Here is a 14507-nt window from a genome sequence, read left to right as displayed (position 1 = left end):
TGTTTCATCCTCTGAATACCTTCAGACCATAACAGTTAAACATTTGGCCACTGTTCTCTTATGAATGCTGCTTCTTATCATATTACTACCACCAGCTCCCCAATTGGCATGTAACATATGTCAACCCCTCCTCAGACTTAAACCCACTACCTTAGTTATTCATAACTTACCAGCTATCTCCAGCTTGTTGCTGAAGCCATAGCTTAGCCTATCTCCATTCTCATATATAGATCTATCCAAGAATCTTATGTACGCCCCGTCTGGAAGAAATTCTATATCCTGCCTCTTCACAAATGAGACTACATCATAGGCTATATTTTCCCCTTGTCTAAAATCCTGAAGTAATGCATCCAGATTCAACTACTTAAACATGTCCTTGGCTATGATCTACTGTCTCCTGCCAAGCACAGTTTCAACACTGCTCATGGGCATAAACACAGAAGTTGGGCCCCTGTAGTTTACATTCCACAGCAGTGATACTGCATTGCTTATGTGCATAAACACAATAGTTGGGCCCCTGTAGTCTTCATTCCACAGCATTGATACTGCATTGCTCATGGGCATAAACACAATAGTTGGCCCCCTGTAGTTTACATTCCACAGCACTGATACTGCATTGCTCATGGGCATAAACACAATAGTTGGGACCCCGTAGTTTACATTCCACAGAGCTGATACTGCATTGCTCCTGGGCATAAATACAATAGTTGGGCCCCTGTAGTTTACATATTGTTAACAATATGCGCACATCTGCTGAACATGCCGACCTAATACAATATGCTGATGATTCTACTATGTATGTTCAGTCCAGACTCTGACTCAGCCCCAACAACTCACTCAGGATTCATTCACCTCCATCAAAACTTGACTGGCCACATTTGACCTCATCCTGAATCCGAACAAGGTAAACACACTCCTTTTCACCCCAAGTACAATGCTAATTGCAAACTTAGCTTCAAAATCACCTCCTCCAACAATACAATAATTGAAGTAATCCAGCACTAAACTACTAGGTGTCACCATTGACAATATCTTGAAATTTGACTTACATATTCAACAAGCTATAAAAAAACACACCAGAGGTTGGATCTCTTGTACAGAATTAAACACCACCTCAATGAAAGTAACAGGACAACCCTCACCTCTTCCTGTCTTCTTACCACACTCCTATATGCTTCACCAATCTCCAGTAGGCACAGGACAGCAAGCTTGAGCAGTTTTACAATAAAATAAACACATTTGCATCCAGTAAAGCTTACTGTACTCATCACTGCATTGTCCTTAATTACCTCAGCTGGTTAGAACTAACACACTACTTTACTCTGTCAAGTAGCACACAGTCTAGTTCATCACCATGAAAAGTGCCCTGTGCTAGGCTCTTGTTGCAAAAGTACACCCTCAACAGACAACTCTGCTTTAGTGATAAACATCTCCTTGTGGATCAAAAGTCTAACAACATAGCTGGTGATGCTCTGCATTTCAACCATGTTTACAAGGCCAGGAACTCCATCCCCACTCTATATTAGACTCACTGAAACTCACCCATTTTTAAAACTAAATTAAAACAACTCCTTAACTCTTGGCTAAGCCACTGTTACTCTCCAGGATAAGATTGCCAAATAGTACTATCCCCATAACAAGTGCTGTAATTAAAATTCTTTTGAAACACTTCAGTAATTCAACTGTAGCATTGTTTAAACACTTCTACAGTGCACTGTTCCTAAAATATATTAAATGTGTTCAGGAGCCTTATGTATTAGCATGCCTTACTATTATCTACTAATATATATAATGTCTGATGTTTTATTGATATGTACATGTAATGTCTTTGTATTTGGGTAGGATGTGAAAATTGTGATTGCACAATGTATTGTTCTTTAACTTTGTGTGTATGGAGCTTTTCTTCCTGGGTTCTTCTATCCAACAAATCCCTATATGCCCTGTTAACCTACATATATAAAATGATTTAACTGGGTAGGGGTGGGTCGCTGGGACTCCTTAAGCTACTGATGTGTAATGTCCAACAGGTAGTTCTTTATTTATCTTTCCATCTCTCTACATATAAATACACTTATTTAACCAGTGCTAGCCAAGTAGGAGTGCTACTCATCTGAATATTTTCCACCATGACACTTGCTGCATGAAGAGCAGCATACGGCTCTTTGCACTATAACACCAGACAGTGCAGAGTGCCAGGCATGTAAATATGATCTGACGGTGTCTGTCTGCATTCTAGTACTACACAGTGCACAGTGCCAGGCATGCATACATGATCTTATTGTGTCTGCCTGTGCTATAACACTAAGAAGTGCATTCTTCTAAGCATGCATACATGATCTGATTGTGTCTGCAGTGTAACACTAGACAGTGTACTGTGTCAGGCAGGCATGCATACATGCATGATCCGTTTGTGTCTGTCTGCACTATTACACAAGAAAATGTTCTCTGCCAGGCATTCAAACATGATCTGATTGTGTCTGTCTGTGCTATAACACTAGACAGTGTACTCTGCAAGGCAAGCATACATAATCTGATTGTGTATGACTACATTGTAACAGTTGATAATGCACAGTGCCAGGCATGCATGCATGATCTGATTGTGTCTGTCTGCACTATAACACTAGACTATCCATGGTGCCAGGCATGCATACATGATCTGGTTGTGTCTGTCTGCACTATAACACTAGACACTGCCAGACATACATACATGACCTGATTGTGTCTGTCTGTCTGTACTATAACACTAGACAGTGTATGGTGCTATGCATGCATGTATGATCTGATCTGATTATCTTATTATGTCTGTCTTCATTATAACAATACACAGTGTACTCAGCCAGGCATATGTTCATGATCTGATTGTGGCTGCAGTATAATACAACACAGTGCACAGAGCTAGGCATGCATAAATGATTTGATTGTATCTGTCTGCACTGTAACACTAGATGGTCTATGGCACCAGGCATGGATACATGATCTGATTGTCTCTGTCTGCACTATAACAATAGACAGTGCACACTACCAGGGATGCATACATGAGCTGTTTGTGTCTGTCTGTGCTATAACACAAGACAGTGCATAGTGCCAGGCATGCATACATGATCTAACTGTGTCTGACTGCATTGTAACTCTAAGTACTGCACACTCCAGGCAGCCATACATGATCTGACTGTGTCTGTCTGTACTGTAACACTAGACTGTGCACTGCACCGGGCATGTGTACATGGTCTGATTGTGTCTGTCTGTGCTATAACACTAGAGACTGCACAGTATGAGTCATGCATACATAATATGATTGTGTCTATCTGTACTATCATACTACACAGTGCACAGTGCTAGGCATGCATATGAAAACTGATTATGTCTGTCTACACTGTAAAACAAAACAGTATACTCTCCTAAACATGCATACATGATCTGATTGTGTCTGTTTGCACTATAGCACTAGACAATGCACTCTACCAGGAGTGCATACATGATCTGTGTCTGTCTGCACTGTAATACTAGACACTGCATGCTGCAAGGCAAGCATGCACAATCTGATTTTGTCTGTCTCCACTATTACATTAGACACTGTGCACTGCTAGGCATACATACATGATCTGACTGTGTCTGCCTGCACTATAACACTATACAGTGCATGGTGCCAGGCATACTTTCATGATCTGACTGTGTCTGCTGTACCATAACACTAGATAGCATACATTGCCAGGCATGCATACATGATCTAATTGTGTCTAGCTCTGCTATACCACTAGACATTGTGTGCTCTCAGGCAAGCATATGTGCTCTGATTGTGCTTGTTTGCACTGTACTCAATGCAAAGAAATACATTATAGTACCTTTTGGGAAATCAGCCACCCCAAGAAACTATGTCATCAATAAAACTCCTCTAAGAGTTGACTAACTAGTTAGGGATCTGGGAACACATGTAGACAGTAACCTGAATTTTAACCAGCATGTATCCAAGGCAGTAAAGAAGTCCTTCTATGTTGCTCAACTTAAAAGTAAGTTGTTGGCATCTAGATCCAGTAAAGTCATTGTACCATTAAACTCAGCCCTCATCTGACCTCCCGAGTGTAAATTACCCCATACAATATGCACCTGACCAGACACGTGTAGCACCTGGAGCATACGGAAAGTTTCCTTACAACAAGAATGCAGGGCATAAACACATTGTCCTGTGCAGTTCACCACAACGCCCTATCTCTATACTCAGTGTCCTATAGACTACTGACATGATCTATGCCTGGCATACAAATCATCCCTGGACCCTGCTCTGATGAACCTTTTCCACATCAGCAAAATAAGCAGCATCAGAACTACTAGATCTAAAGACTAAATTTTGCTTGCAACATAAATATGACGTGTTGGAGAGACAGATATGTATCTCAGAGGATTCCCTCTCTCTGGGACAAACTCCCCATCCACATGAAACAGAGTCCCTCCCTAACCCAATTTTAGTGTAACTATGATCTTTGGATGTGAAAGTTAAAATTCATCCTGCTCTAGCACGCACGTAACTGATGGACAGAGGCAGTCAGTAAGTCATTTTGTAACCAACAATCATCCTATAAAATGTCTAAAACACATAACTTGTGGGACACATTTGGGTTGCACAGCTAGGCTTATAAAGACCCTAGTGGTCAGTAGCCTAGTGTACACCTATGAACCTATAACACCGGACACTGTACTTTGCCAGACATGCATACATGGTCTGATTGTGTCTGTGCTTTAACGCTAGGCAGTGCATGGTGGTAGGCATGCATATGTGATCAGTGTGTGTTTGTGTACACTACAACACTAGACAGGATACTCTCCCAGACATGCATATATGATCTGATTGTGCCTGTCTGCACTATATGACTAGGTAGTGTGTGCTGGCTGGCATGCATACATGATTTGATTGTGCCTGTCTGCACTATAAGACTGTGTGTGATGCCAGGCATGCTTACATGATTTGATTGTGTCAACAATGTAGCAAAGAGAAGTACAGTTAATGGGTAACACTGACAAAGCAATAGGATGGACCACAAAAAAAAAAAAAAAAAGTATACATTGCATCCTAACAGAACCTCACGTGGGACATTTTTTTCTGGAATGTGAATTTTTTTAGGACAACCCATACCTTAGACCAATGCAAAGGACTAGAATTCACTTATTTGACAAAAAAGCTTAGTGTTTCTGTTGTTTCCTATCATACTGAGGAGTTTTACATACAGAATAATTGTTTTATGCATCTGTTAGAAGAAATTTAGCGAAACAATTTTTGTCCTGAAATCTCAGCTCATTTCTTATTTTTCATGTTTTTGTGCAGGATGCAACTCCTCCAACAGAGACTGTCCTGCATAAAAAAGGAGTAGGTGGTAATTCTGTGATCTACAGGGACATGCTGTTTATCCAGATACATTGAATAGAATGTCATTAATGTAAACAGTCATTGTAGTTGCTGAATGCGATCTGCATTGTTCAGCTGATCTAACAGCATACGTTGCCAATATCTAAAGTGTTGTTGTTGTCTTTCGGCTTTTCCCGGTTAGGGGTTGCCACAGCGGAACTCCGGTCCGCTAATGATTGGCAGTAGATTTTCATGAACGCCGAGGTGCCAGCTCGACGTTCAACCAAGGCACGCCCATTTATGCAAGTCCTTCGAACGCCCACCCAACCGCAAGGAGGACATGCAGACTCCACACAGAAGGCACTCCCCGCACTCCAACTGAGAAATGAACGGGAGAACCTCTTGCTGTGAGGCAACAATGCTACCGCTGCACCACCGCAGAAGTATGTTGCCAGTATCTAAAGTGCTGTAACTAAATTGCACATATGTGAAAATGATTTATTAATTTGCATACACCAGTAATTCTTGTTTATTTCCTCAGAGAAGACATTACTGTGGACAGTGGCTTACATAAGAATGCAATTAAAAATACTCTCTGAAATCCATCTCTGACCGATTATCCTCATGTCCTCTTTAGACAGATGATTTCTTCAGAGAATTCTCTCAAACTCCTGAGCCCCTATCTCTCATCAGCTCTGCTGTCTACTGAAAAAAATATTATTTCTAAAAGTATCTTAAAATAAAGAAAATAGGCCTTCAGATTCATCCGCTCACAGGTTCTGATTTCTTTATTCTTGGGTTTATAATTGTCTGAAAAGAGCACATCACTCATCCACTCCCCAAACTTTACAAATCCATGCATCATAGGTTCATAGGTTCATACTAGGCTTTCTGCCCGAGGGCATTTATAAGCCTAGCCCATAGTTTTGTGGCTTACGCCACCCCTTAGTTTGGAGAAACTATGCCCATTATTTAGCTGTGCCTCTGTCGAGCAGTGACACTGAGGTAACCCCTGGGGTGTATCTGCGATCTCCCATCCATTGATCAAGATTCCTCTTGAACAAGGCCAGCGAGGTGCTCTGCCTCACATAAACTGGGATTTGTTCCACAGCATAGGGAGTCTTTGGGTGATGAATCTATCCCTCCAGCACGTCCTATTAATAACCGTGTCGAGGTTTAAGTCACCCGCCCTTGTGGCTCTGAGGGATCTAGATTTTTTGAGATGAAGCATATTCATCAAATCTGGGTTTGACATGGCCTTGTATGTCAGGCATAGGTCACCTCTGAGCAAGCGGTACGCAACTGAATATAACTGGAGTTCTTTCAGTCGTGCAGCATAAGACAGATTTTGAGACCCTTTATCCTTTTGGTGAGGAACTTTTGTGGCCTCTCCAGCTGCTGCAAGTGTCGGGTCAGATACATTCCGAATGGGGTGTTGTACTCGATCATTGGTCTGATGAGTGATGAGTATAGGGAGACTATGACTTCCCTTGATCTAGATGTGAATCCCTTCATGATAAGGTGGGCAATGTAGAAGGTCTTCCTAACTACTTTAGCAATATGAGTGTCGAATGAAAGGCTACTGTCAACCTGGGTTCCCAGGTCCCTAATAACTTCTTCTGTGTTCAGGGGATTGCCACCTATATGGTAGCTCGGGGTAACCTTATTTTTCCCGAAGGTTATGACTATGCATTTCTTGGCATTTAACTTGAGGCCATGGCTCTGGCACCAGTTATCCATTTCTGTGAGACCCTTCTGAAGGATATCTGTGTCGGATGTGTTCTCAACTACAGCGCCCAGTTTGCAGTCATCTGCGAACTTTGTCAGCCATAACCCTCCTGTGTTTGCTTGTACTTCAGAAAAGTAGATGCCAAACAAGAGTGGGCCCAGGACTGAGCCCTGTGGGACACCACTTGTGACTGGCTTAGAGTCTGACATGGCGCCAGCAACTCTGACCCTGTGGGTTCTGTCACTCAGCCAGTTTGCAACCCATCTTGTAATGTATGGGTTTACATTTAAGTTGATGAGTTTTTAATGATACCCGAGTGGGGTATTGTATCGAAAGCCTTCGCCAGGTCTAGGTAGGCTGTATGGACTGCCTTTCCCTCGTCAATGGCCTTGGTGACTGTTTCAAAAAAGTCAACCAAGTTTAAAGGCATGATCTGCCTTTGACAAAGCCAAACTGGGTTGGATCCAAAGTCTGCAAATTCCCTATGTCTTTATTTATGAGATCCATTATGATCCTTTCCATGGCTTTGCAGATCAGGCTTGTCAAGCTAATGGGACGGTAATTTCCAGGGTCGGTGGAGGCACCGCCTTTGTGGAGTGGGACCACAGTCACTGTGCGACACTCCCTGGGTACGTATCCGGAGGTGAGACTAAGATTAAACAGCTGTCCTAACTGTGGGTTTAATTCCTCGTTGAGTTCATGGAGCACATAGCCGGGGACACTATCAGGTCCCATGGATGCTGTGTTCTTTGCCTTGGAGAGAGGAGTTCTCACCTGAGCGTTAGAGATGTTTGGGGGGCTACAATCATTTGGTATAGATATCTCTTCTTTAGGCGGGGAGGGTGGGGAGAAGTTTGCACTGAACCTGTCAGCCAGTATGTTGGCAATGTCTGTAGGATCAGTAATCTTCACATCATTTTGAATTAATTCTGAGCATATCTGGGAGTTTCCTCCTAAGTTTCTGACATAGCTAAAGAATGCCTTATGGTTGTCTTTGGAGTCCTTAGCTATTTTTTTCTCAAAATTAGCTTTGGATGATTTTATGAGAGCTCTTAGCTTTTTACTTATAGTGATCAGCGGTGTCTTACCTTTTAAGGATTTTGCTCTATCTTGTAGTAGCTTTCTCCTTTTGTTGTAGAGTTTGTTTATGGCTGGGGTCCACCAGACTGGACGCTTGCCTTTGGTACCAAGAGTCTTTGTTTTGCTTGGGATTGCCAGATCCATGCAGCCCTGCAGGTGCTGGTAGAAGGCATTTGTAAGTGATTCAGCGGTTTGAGTAATGTTAACCGCTGGCTCAGGGGCCTTAAAGGAGACCACACTAGTCTTTAGAAGTGTGAAGTCAGCTTTCGAGAAGTTCTTTACTGTGGTCTTTTTCATTTCGGGTGGGGGCGGGATGAGGACCTCCAGCGAGATTAGTTTGTGATCAGATCTCACCAGTGAGGGGTATACTTCTGGCGTTGAACATTGTGCTCCCATGTTCGTGATGATGAGATCAAGTATGTTCTCTCCTCTTGGGGGATGGTGACTAGTTGTTCCATGGCATTTGAGTTTATGAATTCCAGGAACTTTTGGGCTAGAGTGTTTGGGCTTGAGTAGTGTTCCCAGTCTATATTAGGGTAGTTGAAGTCACCTAGTATGATGGTGTTCAGAGATACATTTATCCCCTCCAGTGTTTTCAGGAAGGCCATATGAGGTTCCTGAGTTTGCGAGGGTGACCTGTAACATGCTACAATTTGCAGAGCAGTCTTGCCTATGGTTAATTGCACCTGGATGGTCTCCGATGCATCGTGCGATGCCACCAATCTTGAGGTGTGGGTGTCCTTGATGAATATGGATACCCCTCCTCCTTTCTTGGTATTGTCCGGGTTTTGTGGCCGGAACGCATGATACGAGGTAAAACCTGATAGTGCTGGGGTGCTCTCAGGAGCCTTGAACCAGGTTTCTGTCACAGCACAGACATCGATGTTCTCCATACTGAGAAGGGCCTCGAGTGCGTGCATCCTGAGGTTGAGACTTCTGGCGTTGAGCAGCATTACCCTTAGTTTTTTTTCTTTGTTTTGTTCTAGGGTGGTAGGTTTAGAATTTGAGCCTTGCCTAAAAAAGGCACTATGGGGGTGCCAAGAGCCTTTGCCAAAATCCGGAATCCCAGGGTGACAAGTGCAAGCCGTCCCTTGCGAAGCAGCGTGGCTTGTCCAGCATGTCATCCCAGGCAGACAGACATTGGATCCCCTTTGAATGACACCAGAGTTTAAGCCAATTGTTAAAGCTGATCATCTTATCTCTGTATTGTGGCATCATTCTTGGTGAAGGTAGGATACTGCTCAAGGTCAGGGTCATACCTGCCTGGGCTACATAATCAGAGAGCTCCTCTATGTCTCTTTTCATGTAGTCCAGGGAGGTACGTCTCAGGTCGTTTACACCAGCGTGGACAATGATTGAGTCGTACTTGTACCTGCTGTTGAGAGACCTGAGTGCATGCGTTATGTGGCGGATTCTAGCACCAGACAGGCAGCTTACTGTGACCTTCTCCTTACTCAGTCTGGTGAGTCTGACTATGGAGTCACCAATGACTAGTGTGTCTGGCATAGTGTTTGGCCTTAAGGGCTGTGACTGCTTGACACTCTGACTGTGTGGTCTATGTGATGCAGGTGTTGTGTTCTGAGGTGGTAGTTGTTTGGGTGTCTGCTTTGGTGGCCTCTGCTGTTTTGGTAGATTTTTGATCAGAGCCTCCGAGTATGTCTTTGTGTGTTTATGTGTATGATTTGAGGTTGTGATGGTATTATGTGAGACTGGGTCTATAGTGTGTGTGGTTACCTTCTCCTCCTGTCTGGTCTTGCCGGTCCTATGTTGAGAGAGCTCAGCCTCCAGTTTGGCCGTATAGTTGCATCTCTCGCATGTATTTGTGCTTTGTGGGAGGAGGAGAGGGTTGTCTGTGTACATGAGGCAATTGTAACATTGCCTCAATAATCCCAGGTTCACCAGCTGAGCAGGAGTGGACATTAGCAACTGATCCCTCGACATGCTAGAAGGAATAGACAGAAAAACTTAAAAAAAGGTTTTGGGGGATGTGGGTGACCGAAAAATGGGGTTTGCTTTTTTTTGGGGGTACTCTCTATAACAAGAGTGCTGTATCGAGGTGATAAGTACTGTAGGAGCAAGTGCTTAGCTATACGGATAGAGAATAGTCTACTTGGGAGTCAAGTAGAGATAATTTATAGTTGTAGGATACACTAAATAGAACAGTAGTACACTTTGAGGAAGGTAGTTTTAAGGGAAAATTTGAAGAGTGAACTTTAGGTAGCCCTAATAGTTTAAAACTGCTTAACCGGCGCTGCCCTAGTGTGCAACGGTAGCAGCTCCGCGCTAACGCGTGCTTTATAGCAGGGGGCTGGAAAAAATAGGAAATGACCCAAAATGGCCAACGAATTACCAGTTGCTGCTTCTAACCACTCCTCTGAGGACAAACAAGCAGCTCAGTACTCCCCACTCCCACTGGTGAGTAAAGAAACTACCCTTGGCCACACAAGAAAATGGAGGAACACAGAAACCAAATACAAAGCCCAGGGATCAGCAAAATCTGATCACTGGAACAACTAGCAAGTAAAGTTTAGGAAAGGAGAAATATATATTTTTTTTTTGTTTGTTTTTTTTCAAACAGACAGGAAAAAATGCAGTAAATGCTTTGTTTTCGACTAAATTGCTATCAAAGGCTGGTACACTTGAGTGTATTAGCCTGTTAGTTACTTTTAAGCAATACTTTAGCCCACAAGTGCAGTCAACAATATAAGCTCACAAACACAGGAAAATAAGGCAATAAAACAGTAATAAAGGCACAAACAGTAGTCGAAAAGCTTAAAAGATCGAAAAATGCAAACTAAAAGTTTTAAAAATACTTATGATCAAGAAAGTTGCTTTTTCTGCTCTCTGCTGGCTTAGGAACTCTGCAGGGGACCAGGAGGAGCTATGCCAAGTTCTCTAATGCCAGAAAAGCCCGCCAAAGCGTGCTTTATAGCAGGGGGCTGGAAAAAACAGGAAATGACCCAAAATGGCCAACGAATTACCAGTTGCTGCTTCTAACCACTCCTCTGAGGACAAACAAGCAGCTCAGTACTCCCCACTCCCACTGGTGAGTAAAGAAACTACCCTTGGCCACACAAGAAAATGGAGGAACACAGAAACCAAATACAGAAAAAGCACCATGCCTATCATAAGGAAGGATACAAGAAACAGTCAAAACTCTGCCACAGGTATGGGAGCAGCAGATGGAGCAGAGTGCAGCTGCACATGTTATGCCACAGGGCAATGTTCTGGAGCCTTCTGTAGGAGACACACGAAAGTCCAATTACAATTGCTCAACAAAAGGTAGAACAGGAAACAGAGAAAAAAAGGGGTGCTTTCAGTCTAGACACAAGATTTGCTTGATTTAATAGAGGTGGCCAGACATATAACTAGATTATAGAAACTAAATAATACTGAAAATGTTAGGAGACTAGTAAAGCAATAAAAACTGTAAAACACTGTAATTGGAACTATTAAGAGAAATACAAAGGATCATAGGTATTTACTAGACATGAAGTCCAGAAAGCCCTTCATTTCATATAACGTAAATTAATAGGATATACTACTGTGCAGCTTAACTAATAACAGATAAAAGTTTTACCACAATAATATAAAATGACAAAGGAAATGAAGAGAACAAGTAGAATGCCTTAAATAGAAAAAAAAACTATAAGCTAGCTAAGATAAAAGTATAAGTGTTGGAAGAATACACAAAAGCAACCAATGATAAAACTTTCTGACAAAGACAGACTTGATAAAAGCAGCACACGACATTAAAACAGATCAGGATTCATCATACACTATTTGCAGTAATATGCTAAAAACTTCAACCCAAGCAGAAAAAAACTAGAGGGTGTGCAGATATAAAAGTGCAAAACAATAATTTCATTGATCACTGAAAAAGGTTTTACAGAGAATTGGGAAACAAAACAAAACCAATAGAAACACCATAAAAAGTATGTAATGGGTACAGTTCTGAGAAGCGTTTACGGAGTGACACAGTGGTGCAGCAGGTAGCATTATCACTTCAAACCAAGAGGTTCTTGGGTTCGATTCTCAGCTGGAGTGCCTTTTCTGTGGTGTCTGCATGCCCTTCTTGTGTTTACATGTTTTCTTCTTCCAAGGAGTTGGAGTAGATGGATTGAATGCTCTAAATTGGCTGAAGGTGCAAGTGTGTGTGTGTGTGGGGGGGGGGGGGGGCTATGAAGAATGCCTACAGTGGGGCTAGCCACCCAGTGGTGTGAACATTAGATCAAGGCCATGGACACTGATGACTTGGCAAACCAACCCCATGTACTAAAATGGAAAAAGAGGGTTGATGCCATTGATGATTTATGAATACCCAGTTTAACAAAGCAAAGAGTTAAAAGAAAAACAGTAAGAACTCATACAAAGGATATGAAGTTGGAGAAAATAATATTTAGGGAGACTGAGACAAAATTAAGCAAAAGTCCTAAATGGAAAACCCTGAGTCCAGATGCAGTACCAATTTTGTCCATTACCTATATGCACATCTTGAACAGGCACCTAGCTGGTTAATGACAGAAACAAAAGGAAAAACAAACATACTCCTCCTTAAGCTTGAACCTGCAAGCCAACTTTGAAATTGTTAGAAATTTAACTCTGTAACACACAAACAAAATGTTTAGCAAAACAAAGTGCCTTCAGAGGGACAATTCATTTGTACCTGCTATCTGATCCCAGTGCTAATTGTTTTACCAGATTTTAGTCTTTAAAACCCAGAAAAGCAATTCATGTGACTACATTTTTTTTCTGTAACTGGTAGTAAATTGAGGAACAGTTAAAGCTCCATGTGCTACTAAGAATCATGATTAGGTATCACTAATTATAACTCATAGTATGTGTTCCCAACATGAATGCTATGATTTGTCTCTCAAGCTTTGATATGAAGGTGAATTTCTCGGCATCAGTCTCTCAAACACATAATTGTTTGCTATGATTGGAGATCATATTCCTCTATGTTAAATCTTATTTTCTGTTTTTTTATGCTGTGTGCTGTATTTTTTGTCTATGTTATATATTACTAACTTCCATACTGTTACTTTATACTCTGTTTTTCCCAAGCTAAGCCTGAAAACAGTCCTTCTGGGTCAGTTATCTACACTGGTTAATAATAAATAAATATGAAAATATAAGTTTTAAGTAGATTACCTCAAACTGTGCATGCATATCTGTGTTTGCATGTCTGTAGAGGTTTATTATCTTCAAGACTAATGGCAGTTGTTTTATGTCCGCTAAGGTAGCCACATTGTTAAAGTTCATTAAAGAGCAACATAACATTGGTTTTGACCATCTATTCAATTTATACCTTTGATGGAGAACAATGAACTATATGATGTTTAAGCACAGATCATGGAGCTCTATATTTTTGAGCCTGAATTCCTGACTGTCAGCAGCACATTTCTTACCTCACCTAAAAAATATCTTATAAATCTTAATTTATTGTGTGAACCCTTCCTACTTCATATAGGCAGGTTATGGTCTATTATAGGTATTAACATTCTAGTAGTTGACAACATATTGCTCAAAAGAACATGTGCTGAGACTTCCACTCACCCAATCTCCCACTTATACATAGCTGTCCAACACTTAACCCTAAAAACCTGTATAGCTCTACCAGAAATCTAACTCTTACCCTAAACTTTGCACTCGATGTTCTTCATGTTTCACTGTTGCAGTCATTACATTTGGGTTATCTGCTTGCAGTAGCCCTCAGTCGGCCTGATTAACAAAGTCTTGGGTTCTGCGTCGGATGCTGTCTCTTTTTCCATGACGTCAGGTCGTCAGGGATATAACACATGCAGCCAATACCATTACATCTGTCTTTCTTGCCGTGCGGTGCCCGAAGCAGAAGCAGTTCGCAAGTGCCGCTCGGTCGACGAATTTTCGTTTTCAAGTTTCAGAACCGAAGTCTTCGACTAAAGCTAAGTACCCGTTGGGGAAACTTTTTCTTGCTCCTTACCGGTCAGTAAAAGTTAATAATTGCATTACTTGTGGAAAGGAAATACCTCACAAAGATTTTCATTTGTACTGTATTCCTTGCCTGGGCCCTGACCATGACGTACCTTGCTGTCGGTTTTATGCTTTATTTAATCAGTGCACTATCCGTCGTTGGTATATTTTCGCCTCTAAATATTTCGGTTCTCGGTTTAATTATCCAGAAATGTCATTGGTTAGCCATGTGACTACCGGGATTCAAAAAAAAAAAACGCAAAGATAAAGACAGAGACAGGCAGCCTAGGTCCAAAGCTGCTGACGATGCTTCTCCTAAGCCTTTTTTCTTTAAGAACAAATTTTGCAATGCTTCTTATAAGGTGCTTAGAGAGAATTTGTCTTTTAATGTGATGATTGATTGATTAT

Source organism: Protopterus annectens, chromosome 6.part0, assembly GCF_019279795.1.
Source record: "Protopterus annectens isolate FY-2018-M chromosome 6.part0, PAN1.0, whole genome shotgun sequence".
Taxonomy (NCBI): Eukaryota; Metazoa; Chordata; order Ceratodontiformes; family Protopteridae; genus Protopterus; species Protopterus annectens.
The sequence above is the reverse complement of the archived record's forward strand: the minus strand, read 5'-3'. Positions refer to the sequence as shown.